The following is a 19,276-nucleotide window of genomic DNA, read 5'->3' on the forward strand; positions in this document are numbered from 1 at the left end:
CTATCCCTCTCCTTTCTCATTGGTCCTGTGATAGCACATTGTGACAGGGCTTCAACCATCCATCACAACTTGCTAACAGTAGCCCAGACAGTGACAAAGGTGAGAGGTAGCAAATTGTGACAGGTGGTTGATCCATACCCATGGTTCACCACACTCTGGCTAGGCTCCTCTGGGTAGAAAAGAGCTCCTGGCTGCATGCATCTCTGGCCTCCAAGTCATCCTCTGCCTCTAGGTTCCCCACCCCCGCTTCGTCCAAGATTTCCTCCTTCTGGCTCGGTCCACTCTCAGCTGGCACGCAAGCCAACGAAGTATCCACAGGGGCCTTTGTAGTGGAGGTGGGGTTACCACCGAGTATCGCGTTCAGCTCTTTGTAGAACCAGCAGCTCATGGGCGCAGCACCGGAGACGTGGTTTGCCTCATGCGCCTTGTGGTAGGTGTTCCGCAGCTCCTTCACTTTTACCCTACACTGCAATGTTTCCTGGTCATGGCCCCTTTCTATCATGCATCGTGAAATCTGTCTGTAGGCATCATCATTCCTATGGCTGGAGCACAGCTGGGACTGCACAGCCTTCTCTCTCCAAATGCTGATAAGGTCCAGCAGCTCAGCATTGCTGCCAGTGGGGGATCGCCTGGTGCGTGGAGCAGGCATGGCCACCTGGAAAGATGTGCTGAGACCACTGCACACGTCACTGAGCAAACAGGAAGGCGACTTTCAAATTTACAAAGGAATTTATGGGGTGGGGATGACAGTTGGTCACCTGAGGGCAGGGCAGTAGAGTTCAAACTGATGACAGAAAGATGAGAACAGGAATTGTGGGACACCTCCCAGAGGCTAATTGTAGCACTCTAATTGCCATGGCGTCTACACTGGCACTGTGGCACTGTACCCCCAGTGGAGAAAGCTGTACGCCTGTCGTCGGGGTGGTTTTTTTTAGAGCACTACAACTGCACAGTTTCTGTGCACTAAGTGGCTTGGCAGTGTGCACACCTCGGGAGTTTCAGCGCAGAAAGCTACTTTACTGTGCAGAAACTTGCCAGTGTAGACAAGGCCTAAGTCTACACAAGTGCTCCTGGTGAGTGCACTCATCATCAACACAAGGAGCCAAGTCGGCACATGCCCAAGTGACATTTTAACTGCGGCGACTGTATGCTGACGTAACTTGAGTTAACGTAAGTTTGAGGTGTAGATATGGCCTTAGGTATATGAATTATTTGGGAGAGGTAACAGCAGAAGTATGAAGCTAGGCCAAGATTCACTCAGGGAGTTAACTCCTACTTTTGTGGACTGGGCCCTAAAGGCTCAGGAACAAAAAGGCACATAAAAGAACTCAAAATCATTTATTTCTTTTTTTAAATGTCATGTCTTGGGGGTGTATAACTCATTATTTTTGAATTCTTGTGGTTGTCTTGGGGTTGTAGATGTGTGTTCATTATGTTGTGAAGGCCAAAACTAAAACTGGGTTCAAAAAAGAATTAGATAAGTTCCTGGTCCATCAATAGATGCAACCCCATGCTCTGGGTGTCCGTTTCCCTGGCCTCTGACTGAGAGAAGTTGGGAGTGGACGAGAGGGGACGGATCACTCGATGACTGCCTGTTCTTTTCATTCCTTCTGAAGCATCTGGCACTGGCCACTGTCAGAAGACAAGATACTGGGCTAGATGGAGCATTGGTCTGACTCCGTATGGCCGTTCTTATGTTCAGTAAAAATTAAAGCAGAGGTTTGTCTTTGAGAAGTATTTAATAGGAGATAGTATACTGCCCTTAATGAATATTTGGCACCCAAGTTCTACACACAAGCAGTGACGTGTGAAAAAGCACTAAGGGCTGGATTGAGAGGCAAAATAACAGTTGAGAAAGGCAGTCCCCATGGGTGGATCAAATGAAAATGAAGCAGACCAGCAAATCAGCCAGCAGACCAGAAAATCAGTCAGACCGGAAAACACAGGATCCAACAGAATAAGCTTGTGCTATAAAAAAAAGAAATTAAAAATTCCAAATTAAAAATCACAGTAAAAATATAGGAAGTGCTTTACTAGAAACAGATGTCATTGCTAAAACTACTAGCAACTATTTACTTATAAATATTTTTAATGATTATTTGCTATTAAAATATCAATTAAGTAGCACATTGACATCCATCTGGACAACGTTGACAAAGGCAAGTGATGAAGTGCTAAAAGTAATAGGAGTAAAATAACATTTTAAAAAGTAAACAATTTGAAGAGCAAAACTATATTTAAAATGGATTACAAGGAAGGGAGTGCAATTCAGAGAATCAGCAGCAGATAAAATACATTTGTGAACTGCTATGAGACTTTATACAGACATATAAACTGATAAGGGGCTCTAAAACACTAAAAAGGGTGAGACACAGTTTTTGGGGGGTGTATGTAAAATAGTTCACTGAATCAAGTCTCCTGTACCACCTCAGTATGTTATATAAAATAGAGAAGAGCTGCCATGTCTAGGCCTTGGGATGCCCTGTGCCTTTGACAACACAGCCCAGGGAATCATGTGCTGTGACCTACACTCCTGTGAGAGGGGAAATAAAAGAGCCCCTCTGCCCCACACCCCATTTTTACAAACACGGCAGGTGATTCATCCCATCGGGTAACTGTTACCCCCCTCTACCACTGTCAGGCAGTACCTCACCCCTGGGCGGGGGCATGCACAAGGGGGGGCAAGCAGGGGCACAGCCCCTGTGATAATCGGCAGGGGCACAGAACTCCTCCAGCCCCTTGAGTGAGATCCTCTGGGTTGCAGCTGGGGCACAGAACATGCCCCTCCAAAAGCTGTCAATTTTTTATTCCTGTACACGCCCCTGTTCCTGGGCTTAACTCCGACTCCTACCCCTGCCTGTCCCTAGTTTTGCTCCTCAGCGCCTTTCCTACCCCTACCCCCAGCTGTTTGACCCCCCTGCCAGTCAGTTGCCAACCCCTGGTCAGACACTGCCCATCCCCCGCTCTGATTTGCCCCCCTTTGTACCTCTGTGATCAGCAGGCAGCAGATTTTAACCCCGAACAAGGGCTGCAGCTTCTCCCTGCGCCCCCTCTCTGCGCAGCGCACCCCAGGCACTCAGTGCAGCTGGTTTCCTACCTCCAGCTTAGGAAACAACTATGCAACTTTTCATCCTGTTTCTGCATTACTGCTAAGATGGCCCTCAGAGCCCTGCCCGCCTGTCACCACGGTCCTAGTGCCCGTGTAGGTGGGAGAGGTGATGTCATTGTCCCTTATTTTATACTCTCCTACAGGTGTTGGAAAGATCCTTGCTGTGTCATGGAGGTTGGCAGCCTCATGGTGTATGTGCTCCAGCAACTGTCTTTCATGTGAATTGTAAATCTCCTGTTTACAACTCGCCTGCTGGTGAATGGCCTATGGTGGTTGCTTAACACTTGCCTACTGAAGAGCTAGTCTGTGGGCATTTCTCTGACTCGCAACATTTCAGTAACAATCATATAGCAAAATCTCATAACTTCATAGACAATGGTGATACATACCTTTTGACAGAACAATGATGCTCAACAGATTATAACTTTCCTCACAAGGCATATCTTAATCATATAGCCACGGTGAATATGAGGGTTTTGGGGTGCTATTTTGAGGTGCAGTGCATCACAGTGACACCGAAATGATTTGCACTCTAGCTATCTCAAAAGCTGCCTCCCTCTCTGCCTCCCCCTGCCTCCGTAACTATGCTAGAAAGTTTGACAGAGCCTGGTGAAGGGCATTCTCAATGGCAGGCCTTTGTATCTGCAGTTCAATCCCATTAGGGTTGCCAGACATTCCGATAAAATCCGGACTGTCACTATATTTAGCTGTTTGTCCCACTTCCCAACTGATGTACGGTCAGGATGCCATTTGTCCTGATTTTTGGTGCGGGGCTAGACCGATCACCCTAGCTGGCAGGCTCCCTACCTGGCTTTGCACTCACGGGAAGCAGCCAGCAGGACTCTGTGGCTCCTCGGTGGAGGGTCGGCCAGGGTGGTCTCTGCATTCTGCACCTGCCAGGAGCGCCAGCTCCGCAACTCCCATTGGCTGGGAAGCACAGCCAATGGGAGCTGTGGGGGAGGGGCCTACGGGCACGAGCAGAGCCCCCTGGCCGCCTCAACCCTAAGAGCCAGAGGAACCTGCCGGCCCCAGGTAAGCGCTGCTTGGACCTCCAGCAGGTCCCTCTGCCTGCTAGGGTCAGGGGCGGCCAGGGGGCTATGTGCGTTCCTCATGCCCGCAGGTCCCACCCCCACAGCTCCCATTGGCTGTGGTTCCAAGCCAATGGGAGCTGTGAAGCCGGCACTCATGGCGGGCGCAGCATGTGCAGATCCCACAGGCTGCCCCTGATCCTAGGCGCCAGAGGGACCCGACGGCTGCTTCCAGGGAGCTGCCTCAAGTAAGAGCCGCCTGGACCCCACCCCCACACCTCCTCTCCTTGCCCCAGCCCTCAAGTGAGGAGTCTCACGGTGGGCGGCGGGGCTGGCCCGGGGCAATTGGGCATATGTGGCATGGCCAGACGCACATTGGTTCACCTAACCCTGTGCTGTGAGCATGCCCCTTCGTGTTGGGGGTGGGCCCAGGCTGCGCCACATAGCTCACATGCCAACACCCCCCAGACCTGCTATGCCCAATGCCCTGCACAACCCCCCTGTGCCATTATCTGATTAAATATGACCATGTAGATTATTGTTGCTACCACTGTTATATAACTGCAACAAAACTTGTACAAATTATGTCAAGTAAGGTGTCTATGGAAAGGTTATGATTTGCTGAATATGATTATGCTATTTGTATGGCATGTATCATTTTTGTATTTGAAGTTGTGAGTATTGGCTCTATACCTGTATTTCAAATATGTTTGTAGAGGTAATGCCCACAAGATATTTAGCCTGCACATCTTGAAGGGACTATTCAAATTAAGTAGGTCATCAAGGAACACTTAACTCACAATGGACCATGGGAGACGCACATCTACACTTAATGGACTTTCCTACTGTGACTAAGCAAAATCATGCATGGACATGTGACTTGCCCATGTGACTCCAAACACCATCTTGCTACCTGTAATTTTTAACTAGCTATGCTGAGAGCTTTGTTTGAAACAATGGATTTCCCTCTGTGACAGCTTGGATCACAGAAATCCCCATGGGGTTGCCAACTGATGTGCCAAGACTACTTCTACTCCTGCTTTCTCTTGCGGTTTGGGACTCCAGCACCCTGTCTTTCTGAGCCAGATATGCCAGTCTGCTCCAACACAGACCCAGGGTCTGAACCACGTGCCCCAAAGCTGCAGACTTAACTGAAAGCAACTTAGGAAGTGTTCCGGTCTTTAACACTCAGATGCCCAACTCCTAGTGGGGTCCAAACCCCAAATAAATCCGTTTTACCCTGTATAAAGTTTATACAGGGTAAACTCATAAATTATTCACCCTCTATAACACTGATAGAGATATACACAGCTGTTTGCACCCCCCCCAATATTAATACATACTCTGGGTTAATTAATAAGTAAAAAGGGATCTTATTAAATACAGAAAGTAGGATTTAAGTGGTTCCAAGTAGTAACAGACAGAATAAAGTGAATTACCAAGCAAAATAAAATAAAACACGCAAGTCTAAGTCTAGTATCGTAATAAAGCTGAACACAGATGAAATCTCACCAGTTCCAGTAAGCTTCCTTTTACAGACTAGTCTCCTTCTAGTCTGGGTCCAGCAATCACTCACACCCACTGTAGTTACTGTCCTTTGTTGCAGTTTCTTTCAGGTATCCTTGGGGATGGAGAGGCTCTCTCTTTGGCCAGCTCAAGACAAAATGGAAGGGTCTCCCACGGGCTTAAATAGATTTTCTCTTGTGGGTGGAGACCCCCTCCTCTCTCCTATGCAAAGTCCAGCTCCAAGATGGAGTTTTGGAGTCACATGGGCAAGTCACACATCCATGCATGACTCAGAACTTACAGGTGGCAGCCATGGTTCACGTGCTTCCTTGAACGTCCTCAGGTAGACTTCTTATGTGGATTGGAGCCTTACAAGAGTCATTGCCCTTTAAGTGTTTCTTGATTCGGTGCCTAATTTGCACATTCCTTTCTCAAGTAACTGACCAAATGCTCTACTAAAGTTACTTAGAAATCAAGCCAGTACACAACCAATATTCATAACTTTGAATACAAAAATGATACATGCATACAAATACGATTAATAGATTCAGATCATAACCTTTACATAGATATGTTACATGGCATATGTAGCATAAAACATATTCCAGTTATGTCATATATATATATATTCATGAGCATATTTCCATAAAGCATTATGGTGGGCACCCCCCACATGGCAGAAATTATAAAAGGTGCTGGGAACATCTCCATTTTGCCTCTTTCCTGCTCAAGTCTCTTGCCTGCTCAAACTTCTGGACTATGAACTTAGAATGCTCCCATTAGTGTAATCAAGGGACTGAGGACCTTCCAATGATTTGGAAGCAACCAGATGTTATGCTTATAAGAAGCACATGGGATCTTTTTTAGGGGAAAAGGCAATATGCCGCATTTATTGAAGATACAACAATTAGCATATGCATTCAATTAACCTCCCCCCCACACACACAGTCCACCAGTCGATGTTATAGTTACCAGTCCAGAGTTTGGATTAACCTAGTGGCCAGCTAGCTGATCACTGGTAGGGAGGAGCCGGGTTCCGTCAGTCGCAACACGATGTTCTGGGGAAGTCTTGGCAGGATGAACCCAAAGATTCATGGCAAGGCACACTGTTTATATAGTGATTTTTCTTCATTGGGACCAATAAGTTTTGCACCATCATGCTGTAATAAATTGTTGTTTGACAAGTGCTTGTTTTTTTAAATTGTCCTTATTTTTTATTACAGCTATTTTGTCCTCATTGATAGGTGCCTGTCTCATTTTTAGAGTCGTTAATTTGCTCTCCTCTGACATTTCAATAGGGGCGTGTTGCAGCCTCCTGGCGCCCTTGCGTCTGTTTCTGGTTCCTCCCTCGTACGTCTGGCTCAGTGATGACCTTTACACTTATCTCTTAACACATACATTCCTCCTTCACACACAAAACAAAATTAATTTACACAGAACGTTTTGAACAGGAACATCAAATTGCAATGCAAAAGAAAAACAATCATTGCGTTCTTTTACTTATTATAAAATGCTAAATTGGTGACCCTTTAAGGTCTGTCACTGCCGTTGAAATTAGCACAGACACAGATTCTGGTTGATGCATTTTTACCAAATGGCCTATTAGGCCATTCTTTTTTGCCATTCAAAAAGGGTGGCTGGCAGAATATGATCAAATCATACAGCAATACATGCTACATTATTATCTCATTTATTCTTCATTTTAAATTATACAAAATACAAACATAAAATCCTACTACTACACAGAGACTTGACTTAAGCCAGCAGTTTATTCCATCACTGCTACAAGCCTGAACCAAAAACTTTGCAGTTACTGTATGTATTTGATTCCTTTAACCTATTTTAACTCTCACCTTTCTCTCTTTCTTTTTGTAAATAAACCTTTAGACTTTAGATACTAAAGGATTGGCAACAGCGTGGTTATTGGGTAAGATCTGAGTTGTATATTGACCTGGGTCTGTGGCTGATCCTTTGGGATCAGAAGAACCTTTTTTGTTTGATGAAATTGATTTTAAAGAACCACTCATCTTTAAGTCTAGTGTTTTTGGGATGACACAAGCACTGGAATACCCAAGGAAACTGCTTTTATGACTTCTTGTTATCCAGTGTGGTGAGACAGAAGTTTACTTTTGTTGCTGGTTTGGTATATCTCATGGGAGAATAACCACAAGTTTTGGGGTGTGTCTGCCCTGTTTTTCAGCAGTTTGTCCTGAATTTGGTATTCTCCGTTGTAACCCACAGAGACACGGTTAAACCCCCTACCACAAATGAACAGCGTCCTGCACACCACCATCCCTGCCCAGCACCTCCCCACCCACAGCCCCACCACAACTGCTCCCCACAGAACCCCCCACTCCCTAGTTCCCCAACACACACAGATTTTCCCCTCCCCCACTACCCATTGCTCTTCCCCACAGCCCCACCACAACTACACAGTGCCCCATACAGACCCCAACTGCCCAACGCCCTGACACACACAGATCTTCCCCACTGCCCAGTGACCCCCCACTGCCTAGCACCCAAAACACACAAACCTCCCCCCTGCCAGCACCCTCCCCCGCCCAGACCTCCCAGACACTCACTCCCCCACGCCCTGACTCCTTCCCTGGCCGCAATCGCTGGCCCTGCTGGGAGGTAAGGTGACTGTCAGCTGGGCTGAGTGAGCAGCGCAGGCAGGAGTGGAACTGGGATCATGCCCCCCTGCCCTGTGGCTTCTGCCAGGGGCTGGAGCCAGGGTCTTGTGCCCCTGTCCTGTGGCTTCTGCCGCGGCCATGAGCCCCTGCCCCGTGGCTTGTGACAGGGGCTGCAGCAGGGGCCATATGCCCCCGTCGCAGCTTCCTAGGGCTGTGCACCCCACTCCCCATGGCTCCGGTCAGGATTGTGCACCTGTGGCTGCTCCCCCCCAATGTGTGCTGATATTTTACTCTTGTGATCTTGCTCACCTCAATCCCATCAAATATACAATTTGAGCTCCTACCTGGCCCTAGCCAAGAAAATGTATGATGTCACTTTATGTAGGCTTTTCAGTAATAGAAGGCTCTGGATTCCCCTGAAATGTAATTATATGATGCATTTCAGAAGCAAAGTTCTGTCCTCTGGCTCTATATACTTTCCTCTTAATAATGCATCCCACTGCATCTTTTCTTTGAAATGAAGTCCTAAGGGTCCACTCTGTCACTGAAAATCCCTGTTGAAAACTCTCACCCCAACATAGAGACTAAAATTTAGTGCTACTTGGGGACACCATAAATTCTAAAGCTGAACCTAGGGAAATAAAATGTAGAAAAAATAAACCTGTTCTGTGGGAAAGAAATATGGAGCCTCTTCTTGGTGTTGAACATTGTAGTGTGTTTGCTTAATACACTGGGAACTTTAATTATACAGTATAAACACTCAGGCATGTTTTACACATCTCTTTTACTACAAATAAAACATTCATTCACTGAATCATTTAACACAAGTTTTATTTTTCAGGTTATTTCACAGGGTAAAATAACCCTTAAAAATACATTTGTTCAAAAAAAATTGCCTCAGCTCCAAGTGTTGTAAAAGGAATACTTGAAAAGTCACAAATGGTATAAAATAAAAACAAAGAGCTTTAGTGTGTGAACCAGATCTGCATACGAGGACTCTAAGTACTGCATGAAACTCCTAGGAAGTCAATAGGACACCAGTGGGAATAATATGAGTTTGCAGGATCAGCCTCCAAGTATTACACCTATGTTATATTCATTAACAAACTATTGGCCCTATGCTCTTCTTGGCTACAGCTGAGGATCTGGACCACGGTGTTCTGTGTTCCTAGGATAAGGAGGCAAGGAAATGAGCAAGCAAGCTCATGTGTCTCACTGAGAACATCCCACATTGCACATCACTCTCCTTGTCATTAATTGGTATTTACTCTAAGACAGTCTTTCAAGTATCCCCTGACTGATGAAGAAGGATCAGGTTGTGTTTTTCAATAAATCGTTTACAATCTGACTCACTGAATTCTCCCCCACTAATACTGTCTCTACTTGGCTGCTGTGGACGTTCACCATGACTTATTCGAAGCATGAGAATACTACAAATAAGAAATTGAAGTAAACCAGACAAGCCCTTTTCTACAGCACATGTTGCTATACCAATTTTATGGATGTGCAGCTAGAAGAATAGAGGAACCAAATTTTCTGATATGGAAACAAAATGCACATGCAGTTACCTTTGGGTGTGCAGTTTTAACATACAGACTTCAGTATCTATGTGACTTTCCCAAGGTCACATCAATGCAGAATCAGAGGTAGACAAATGGGAATTTCATGAGTAGGCCTGTGGACCTCACTATCCCCCATACAGCATTGCTCTATGTTTAGAGCTCTCAAACCCCAGTGACTTCAGCGGGAGTTGAAGGTGCTCAGAACTTCACAGCATCAGGCCTCATGTGAACAAAGTTCACTTGATACTATACTCATATACAGTTCTCTGAAAATGTCTGATCTAATCTTCCCAACCCATCATTTGCCATGTAAATATTTTATCTGACATTTAAATTTTATTATTTTTACTGTGGATCATCTGGATCACAAGATGAATCGATCCTATTGCTTAAAATATCATTGATCCCATCACGCACTATGTTTGTTTTCCAAAGCATTGGCAATCAATCGTATTCATTGATCATTGGCTGAAAATACAAACATATGGAAAATTAATTGAGCTGGGGATGGGGCACTTAAACATGAACCCTATAATCTTTTGCTGGAACCAGTCAGCTGACCAGCAGCAATGTTGATTTGATTGTATAAATAGTGATATCGTTAGGGCAGGTTCTCAAGTTTTTCCACTTCAGGAGCCCCCCGAATTCCCTTTCCTCGTAGCTCAGTTCTAGCTCAGGCCCCCTCCCATGTAACAATATGATAAGAACAAAGTGGCCATGACCCTCAGGTTGAGAAATAAAAACAAGCTGATGATAATGAAAGCACTGCTTTTCCAAACAATAGGCCTATTCCTATTCTCACTGATTTCAGTAGGAATAGGATTAGGTCCTATCATTGCAAAATTATGTCCGAGTGCAGTAATTCAGTGTTTATTTATTCTAATATTATAATGGGGTAGTCTGTCCCTTAAGGGTAGTGGTGCCTAATGGTCAACCCATCCTGGCATGTGGGATGACTCTTCAAGAGGTTGAAAGGTCTGATTTTATATAGATAAGGACCTGGGAGAGAGGAAGCGGTTCCGGAATGGGTTTGGGAGGAAATTCTGTCATGGTTTCTTTCTGCCAGGAGCCTGGTAGAGAGAGCAGTGAAAGGGTCCCCTCACATCCAACCAATTAGGGATGAGCTGGACAAAGGGGACTAGCATAAAGGCTGCCTCCTCTCTTAGAGCAGAGTAGACACCAGCAGGGAAAGGCTAACCTGCTAGGCAGCCTGAAGTCTGATAAAGGAAAAGCGGGCCAGCTGAAGGAGAAGTTGGCAAAGCTCTTACTGCTGGCTAAAACACAACTCAGCTCCAGAGAGGAGAGGTGATGGCTCCTTAAGGACAATCATAAAATCTGATAAACAGCATCAGAGAAGAGAGCTGAAAGGACTCCTGTTTAAGGAGACAGTGAGGGGACTAACTAACTGCATCCCAATTCCAGACAGGACAGCTGGTGATTGCTGCCTAAGGAAGGACTGAAAGATATAACCCAGAGAAGGAACTGAGAAGGGTTCCAGAAATAGAGCCTCTTTATAGGCACAGGAAAGAAGAGTCTCTGGAAGGAAGGAGCTAGAGACTGCATGTTGGATGAAGCCAGAGTTGAAGAATGTCCCTGGGTGTCGCTGAGTAAACTCAAATTTATGTTTATGGCTCTTGTTAATAAATGAGACCCTTGGAAAAGGGGTGCTCTTTGATTAAAAGGATCTGCCTGGACTTGTTTATAAGTAGGGTGAAGGGAGGCTGGGCTCACCTGGGGTACTAGTTACTAAAAGGGGGTGCACTGGGGTAACCTGCATGCCCTCACAGATACATATGAAACATACAATGCTTTTGAGGGACATAACTAGGTTGTCTGAAGTTTGCTCTTCCAAAAACGCATCACAACATGCATACTTATAGTTGTGTTGGATTTAGACTAGCTGTACCAGTGGCCTATCGAGGTTCAACAGTGGTTGTTCAGCACACTAAACGGAAGTTGTTTTTATCTTGCAGAACATAACATGAGGAAATATAATGCAATCTCCTCCATCAAACGTATGCAAATTGGGAGGTGGAGATGGGTACAACAGGGATCTTGCCTTTTATTCTCCTGCAGACTATTTTCCAGATAGCAAACAGGAACAAATTAATATGTTGCATTAGTTTACAACCATGTGATCTACTTGTAAAGATGGATAAACAATTAGTGTTTGCTGAAAAGGACAGGAAACATTGCACATTTCAAACCTGGTTAATCCATACTTTGTTAGGGCCTGATTCTCCATTGCCTTCCACTTTCTGTCTTTATTTATAACTGAATGGGATGGGTGTAAAATGCTACCAAATCAGGGGCAAAGCAGTGAAAAACCATGCCTTGAGCCCCACAGAAATTACATGCTGTATCAGCTGTTGACTTTAAAATCAAACACTATTGGAATTTGCAACTGCAAGTCTTGCACCACAGCAGCAGAAGCAATAATACCAAAGGTAAGGGTTACATAATTAAACTCAAAGCAAATGAATGTCCATAAATACACAAATTCACCCACCTGATTCTGCTTGTTTATTTTGCTCTTGGTTTTTCAGTTGCTGTCAGCCCCAGAAAACCTGAGTTAGCATCTTTATTGTTTGCGGGCTTGCACAGTGAAAATCTTGACAAGCTGCAAAAGCAGCAGAGAGTTCTGAGCATGGGTCCCGGGGTGTACATTAAAGAGAGCCATATTGAGCACACAGTCATAAACATGAGTTGTATATGCACAGATGCAAAGGATAATGAGAAACTTGCTGAGAGGTTCGTGCTTAGTCTTTCTTACTTTCCATCACTACCGATGTTTTCTGGAAAACATAGCTCTTGAATGAAAACCCTATCATATTAATTAGATAAAAACTAAACAAAGGAACTGACTGCAGGATAGCCACCAAAGGAATTTGTTTTGTATGAAAGGTACAAATGAGGCGCCAGCTTCCTCCAGACCCCGGCGGCTCAGACCCCAGCCCTGCCCCAAGCCCCGCCCCTTCTCCCAAACCCCCAGCCCCACCCCACCTGTTTTCACACAGTTTCGCTCCCTCCCCTGAGCATGCCCCATCTAAGCGCCTCCTCCTCCCTCCTAGTGCCTGCTGCAAAACAGCTGATTGTGGCAGGCAGGAGGCCCTGTGTGGGGAGGAGGAGGAGGAGGAGGAGTTGACCCGCAGGACCACCAGGAGGCACGGGGGGTGGAGGGGAGGTGGCTGCACCCACTAATATTTTTCAGCCCTGGAGCACCCACGGAGTTGGCACCTATGAAATTGGAGCCTGATGTCTTTTACAGAACAGATAGCAGCTGTGCAAGTTTCCCCACATTGCCTCACCAGCTTATCTCAGCCCTCAACTGGAAGGACAGCCTCTAGAACTGAGAAATAAGACTAGATGTGGCTGGATTGCTGCACCTTCTTGCAATAAACGGTATGGTCAGGGCATTAGTTTCTCTTCTGATTCAGTCCTTCACTGAGACTGCCAAGTAATGGTTTCTGTAATAGGTTCACCCATCCACTAGGACCTGGACTGAAACCACCAATTCATTTTACATAAAGGCCACAACAACTGATCTAGACTAGATTTTAAATCAGAGACTTAGATTATTTTTTCACTGGGGGTGGGTGGGGAGGGAGGTGTGCTTTTTGCACAGCTGAGCAAATAACGTTTTTTTCCCCAGTTTTGATAGCTGAACCAAAAAAAAAAAAAAAGTCATTCATTTCACACCAAAACCCAGCTTTTTGATTTTTCTGGCTTAAGCGGAAAAATAAATAAATAACCAACCAAGTTGATTCAAATGGATATTTTAAAAACCAGATTTTGAAACAAAATGGTTTGTTTTAACAATATCAAAATAAAACATTTCAACTTTTTTGAAAAAGTTTTCCGCATTTTTGATTGGGCTGAAACTCTCTGCTGAATTTGATCTGAATTTGCAAATAGTTATGATCCCCCCAGAACTGCATTTTTGGGTGACTTTACTCTTTGTCAAAAAAGACCTTGTCCAGCCTCTCACATAGAGATAATTAATGTGCATTAGCTATCTCACTATAAAATCCTGAGGGAAAAAGGTTCTGTCTTTTTTACCACAATGTAGCTAGATAAGGTCAACACTATGCCCTACCTGCAGTTGACCTCACTTCACTATATCATATAGTGAAAGATTTTTAAGAGTCTTTTACCAATCTGTTGAGTCATTCATTTTCTCCTCCAGAAAGTATGTTAAGCTTCAAGGCCCAGTGCAATAGTAAAATTTGTTGAAGTTTTAAAGCCAATGGCCTGTGGGTGAAGGAACACAGCAAGATTAGATGATATGGTCGCATAGGTGCTGGAACTAGGGGTGCTGCTGCATTCCCTGGCTGGAAGTAGTAATAATAACCCAAACATATGGTTTCCACCTTCAGTGCCCCCACTATAAAAATTGTTCCAGCACCACTGTATGGTTGTTAAAAAGTGCCAGTGACCAGTCTACCGCTGGTGGAGTGACACAGGAAGTAGAACACTTGGAAATGTGAAGGCAGAGTGGAGAGAGCAGTGGCTGCTGGCTGGGCGCCCAGCTCTGAAGGCAGTGCCCCTTCCAGTAGCAGTGCTGGAGTAAGCCTGGGTGGGGGGCCCCAAGAGAAGCCCTTGGCCCATGTGCCCACCCCCTGGGGCATGCCGTCCAGGGCAGGTGGAGGGTCCAGGGCTCCCCACAGCGGCCTAGACTCACTTGCTCCAGCCCGGGCTCCTGGGCCCCAGCTCCCACGGTCGCAGCTTCCCTAGCGTTCTGTCAGCCCCAGAGCTGGGTCCCACACTCAGGCAGCCATTACCAGCTGGGAACAGTCGAAGGGCAGTGTGGAGCTGAGGAGCAGACACAGCCTGAGGCGATAGCAGGAGATGGAGGAGCACTACAGCTGCCTGCATCATGGCACCAGCCACTGCCAGCACAGCAGCCACCCTGCACTGCCTGGCTCCAGCTTCTGGCATCTGACCTGGCCATGGGGCAGTGCCTTGGGGAGGGGGGGGGGAGGAGAGGAGGAGGTACAGCCAGGACTCACATGAGGAGCAAGGCATGGGGCCACAGAGAGGAGCTGGGCTCTGTGGCAGGATTTTACGCCTAGTCCTCCTCACATCTTGGAAGAGGCTTGCACTGACCCCTGCCCTTCAATGACCAGAGATTACTTGAACTTGAGGTTTAGGTGAGATGAAAGATGGCACCTCCAGCAGCACAACGCCCAAACACCATACTGAAGCATTAGTATGGTACTGATTCAGGGGAAGAATTACACCTATTTACATTTTCTTCCTGCAGCACTCAATATTTCTTGGCAATACCAGAACTAACTCTCAACTCAATCTTGCTTAGCTTATAGGATCTGATGATAGACAATGTATTTTTTTTTCATGAGTAAGGCTGTGATCCTGCAAAGAGCTCTGCATGGGAAGATACTGCACCCTATAGGAGCCCCCATGATTTGACAGTAAGTTCTTCACTTCAGTAGAGGCTCTGTGTGGGTGCAGAAGTCTTCTTATACTGAGCTCATCGCTACACTGAAGCTTAACCGTGATAACTCTCTGGAGCAAACCCAGCTGCTTATTGACAAAGGGCTCCAGTAATAATGGAAAAACCTTAAGTGAGATGTACCATTTTACCAGCACTTAGCTTTATACCTTTCTTAGGTAAACTGGTAAAATATTTTTCCAAGCAATTTATCCATCTTTGAGAACATGCTACATTTGAAGCAGGAGGTTTGAAAGTTCAGCATCTTTTTAGTGCTGTGATCAATAACAAAAACAAGCCAACAACATAAATGTCTTCTTGAAAGATGAACGCCCCCCTCAAAAGCAAGCCATACAAAAAGACTCTCTGCATCACCCCTCCCCTCATAATATTCCCCCTTGCTCTCCTATCTCAACAACTGCATTGATTTGAGTCAAATGTAAGCTGCTGGGCAAAACTCCAGGACCTATGAGTCAAACATTCTTTGCTGGCTCTAGCAGTGAGCCACTGTGGCAGGTTAGGTAAGGCAGTTAGTGTTGATTTTCAGAGACCTTGAACACCTGCCACTCCCACTAACTGCAGCTGAAGTTGTGGGTGCTCAGCACCTTTGAAAATTAAACTCTTAAGCCTGATCCTGTAGACATATGTGTGCTTAACATTCAGCATGTACATAAGTGTCTGAGGCTCAATTAACACCTGCTAATTCTATCTTGGATTTTATACCATGGCCCAGCAGCCAGTACTTCCCATGGAACATGGAGAAGTCCCCATTGGACTTCATGGAGTTTTCTGCTCTTCTCACTTTCTTGATTTAAAGGCTTTGCTTTGGATATACCTCTAATTTTCACCTCTTCTGCTTGCTAACCCGCCCTGTACCTCATTATTCTGGTTTCTATTTGTGATTTGTATTGAAGCAATGCTTAATAGTTCTGATTAGGATGCAACTGCACTAGGTACTGTGCAAACGCAAGAGAGTGAAATCCCTTCAGTTGACTTCAATAAGTCCAGGATCCCATGAGGCTAGAATCCTTATTTGTTGGTTTCTTATTCAAAGGCCAAAATAATAATAAAAATAATTAATTGGTGTAAATTTAATTTTTAGAAATCTCAAACCAAACCCTAGATTGAGCTTTAAAACACTATATAGTCATGCTTTTAAGGATACACTTTTCTGAGATGCAAGCAAGACCCCAGTCTCACATGATGGGATTGTCTCTTAATTTGAAAAAGTAATATATCTGATGATGTGTAAATGACAAAAATACCTTTTGGATCACATCTAAAATGAAACATCTGTGCAACTATTGGACCATTCTGAAGACTCCAGAGAGCATGTTTCACCCTGACTTGTAGATTCATTTCTGTGCAAAATGTGTCACACAACCCCAATGTGCCCCACCACTCTCCCCACATTTTGCAAGTGATCTTCAATAAGGAACTGTGGTTTCAACCCACATAAATGACAAGAAACTTTTCAGTCACCCCAAGCGACACATCCCTGCCAAATTTAGACTGTGGTGAAGAGACCTGGATATGCCACTCCCCGATCCAAAGCTTAGTTTCTTCCATCTCCTCCCCACTTATGTTTTGGGAATGGTTCATCAATAAGCAACTGAGCCTGACCTGGTATAAATAACAAAATAAGTCATGTCACCCCATGTGACACATTTATGCAAGCATTAAACCGTTATGAAAAGTCTAGGATGTGCTACTGCCTGACCTAAAGATTTATTTCTGAACAATCATTCACATATGTTACAGCCTCCCACCCTTTCCTTTTTCAAATTGTTCTTAAATAAGCAATGGGGGGTTCAACATACATAAATGACAAAATACACCACTCCTACCTTTCTGGGCTTCCTGCCAAATATCAGACCTGTACTTCCACTTTGCCTGGTCTTTCTGAGTAAACACACATAAACCCATAAAAAGCAACCAAATCCAACACTTCATTCATTTGTTGCAAATCCAGCTGCAATATTTTCTCAGACATTATTCGATAAACAATTATGAATAAAGAAGATCTACAGAAACTCCCTTCTTTAGACAAGTTAAGAACAGGAAAGATGGCTAAACACATCACATTAGTTCAGTTTTTTTTAACCAATGTGCAAATATTTGTTATGACGAGTTCAATCAACTATTTTCCTTCAGCTTGCTGTAATACCTGTTGTCACAACCTCCCCCTTACGGGGCAGCACACCTTATTCAACACTAGTGTCAGTGGCTACAACTGACAAGTGCAGCCTTTTTACGTCTCTAATTTTCTTCTCAGGACACCTGCCTGTAAATGTCAGGTGCTATTGGCTGCTTTTCGTTACTGTATTTTGAAGGCCCTTCGGATCTCTTCAAAACCCACCGACTGACTATGCCTCTGACTCCTGGGTTTGACCAAACACTAAACTTTTATCTAACTGAGTAAACATAACACAAGCAAAACAGTAACATCTAGTGACCGTCCTACTTCTTACTCTAGCAGGGACAGCCTAAGATTATAAGAGCCCAGCAGAGCTTCCTCTCCTTCAAATTCAACCTCCCAAATTTCCAAGTGAGGAGTCTGAGTGGAGCTTCTGTCCAGAAGTCCAAGTCTCTGTGGGTATGTCTACATGATACCTGGTTAGCATGCTAAAAATAGCTGTGTAGACATTGCGACTCAGGCTGGAACTCGAGCTCTCAAGCTCGGGTGGGGATGGATTTGACAGCTTGAGCTCCGGCCTAAATTGCAGTGTCTACACAGCTTTTTTTTAAGCATACTAGCGCAAGCCCCACCAGCATAAGACTGTGGACCTAGGCAGGGAAGCTAACTCCCAGATGCAGTGTAAACATACTCTGTGTCTCCATCCACCTAGTGGTATGTGTTCTTTTTGGTCTTCGTCCCATAATGTACCTCACTATATAATTTCACTTAACATTTATCCTATGACAGCATCTCACATCCAGCAATTTCAAAATAATGTAGTTCATGCAACATACCCATACATCAGCAGTGTGACTGAGGCCACTTTTCTTTAGGTGATATTTGGAGAACATCTCTTCGGTGGCTGAAATATCTCCATTTGCTTTGCTTTAGAATTCAAAAATGCCATCATAGAAATGTCAGCTCTGAGCTTTCCCAAGCTTGTGGAAACATACAAAATGGTTTCCAATATTGTAGATTATTCCAACAACTTTACATCTGTAATGACAGAATTTTTGCTTTAATAAATACTTACTTTTCTGGCCAAGCTCTTTGACGTCCTCTACTGAACTAATCAATGTTTGAAATATTATTTTTAATATTAATGCTACATTCACATTACATGGAAAAGAGCTACAGAGGGGGCAGGTGAAAGCAAATGCTCCTAAAACCTTTTCTGCATAGGCAATGAATGGTATTTAAAATAATACAATTAATTTTTTTGATAGAACAGCCAAATGCACCTTGGTTTTCCAGCTTACTTGCTGTCATGCACAGAAATCTCTGGAACAGGTGATAGCAGATAAAATATTCTGGTGCGCAAGGGCCAATAAAAGTGGTGATAAAAGTCTGGCATCTCTGGGGGAACAGTTAAGGTTACAGAGCATGGTCTGTATTGTTAGTTTTGACAGTGGTAGGGAGTGTGAGAGAAGGAATAGATTAGATTAACTTAACTTTTCATTTCCTTCTTTTTTGTAATTTTGCACCTGGCAGGGGTTCTCAAACTGTGGGTCGGGACCCCCAAGTGGGTCATAACCCCAATTTAATGGGCTCTCCAAGGCTGTCATTAGACTGGCTGGGGCCCAGGCCAAAGCCCAAGCCCCACTGCCCAGGGCCCTTGGTGGTGGGGCTCAGGTTATAGGTCCCCAGCTCAGGGATGAGACCTTTGGGCCTCCTGCCCAGGGTGGTGGAGCTCGGGCTTTTGATCCCGGGGTGGCAGGGCTCAGGTAGGCTTCGGTCCCTCCTCCTGGGGTCATGTAGTAATTTTTGTTGTCAGAAGGGAGTCACAGTGCAATGAAGTTTGAGAACC

The 19,276-nt window shown here is 44.9% G+C and overlaps 1 long non-coding RNA gene across 1 annotated transcript in view; it reads right to left on the reverse strand.

Moving 5' to 3' along the window:
• The window catches only part of LOC144261082 (uncharacterized), a 20,090-nt gene continuing 814 nt past the window's right edge, over positions 1-19,276 (reverse strand). The window contains exons 2-3 of the long non-coding RNA XR_013345143.1: positions 18,264-18,465; positions 1-1,968 (exon numbers count right to left, since the gene is read on the reverse strand). This is a non-coding gene — a long non-coding RNA (uncharacterized LOC144261082). The remainder of the gene's footprint in view (positions 1,969-18,263; positions 18,466-19,276) is intronic.

This window comes from Eretmochelys imbricata, chromosome 2 (genome assembly GCF_965152235.1).
Source record: "Eretmochelys imbricata isolate rEreImb1 chromosome 2, rEreImb1.hap1, whole genome shotgun sequence".
Taxonomy (NCBI): Eukaryota; Metazoa; Chordata; order Testudines; family Cheloniidae; genus Eretmochelys; species Eretmochelys imbricata.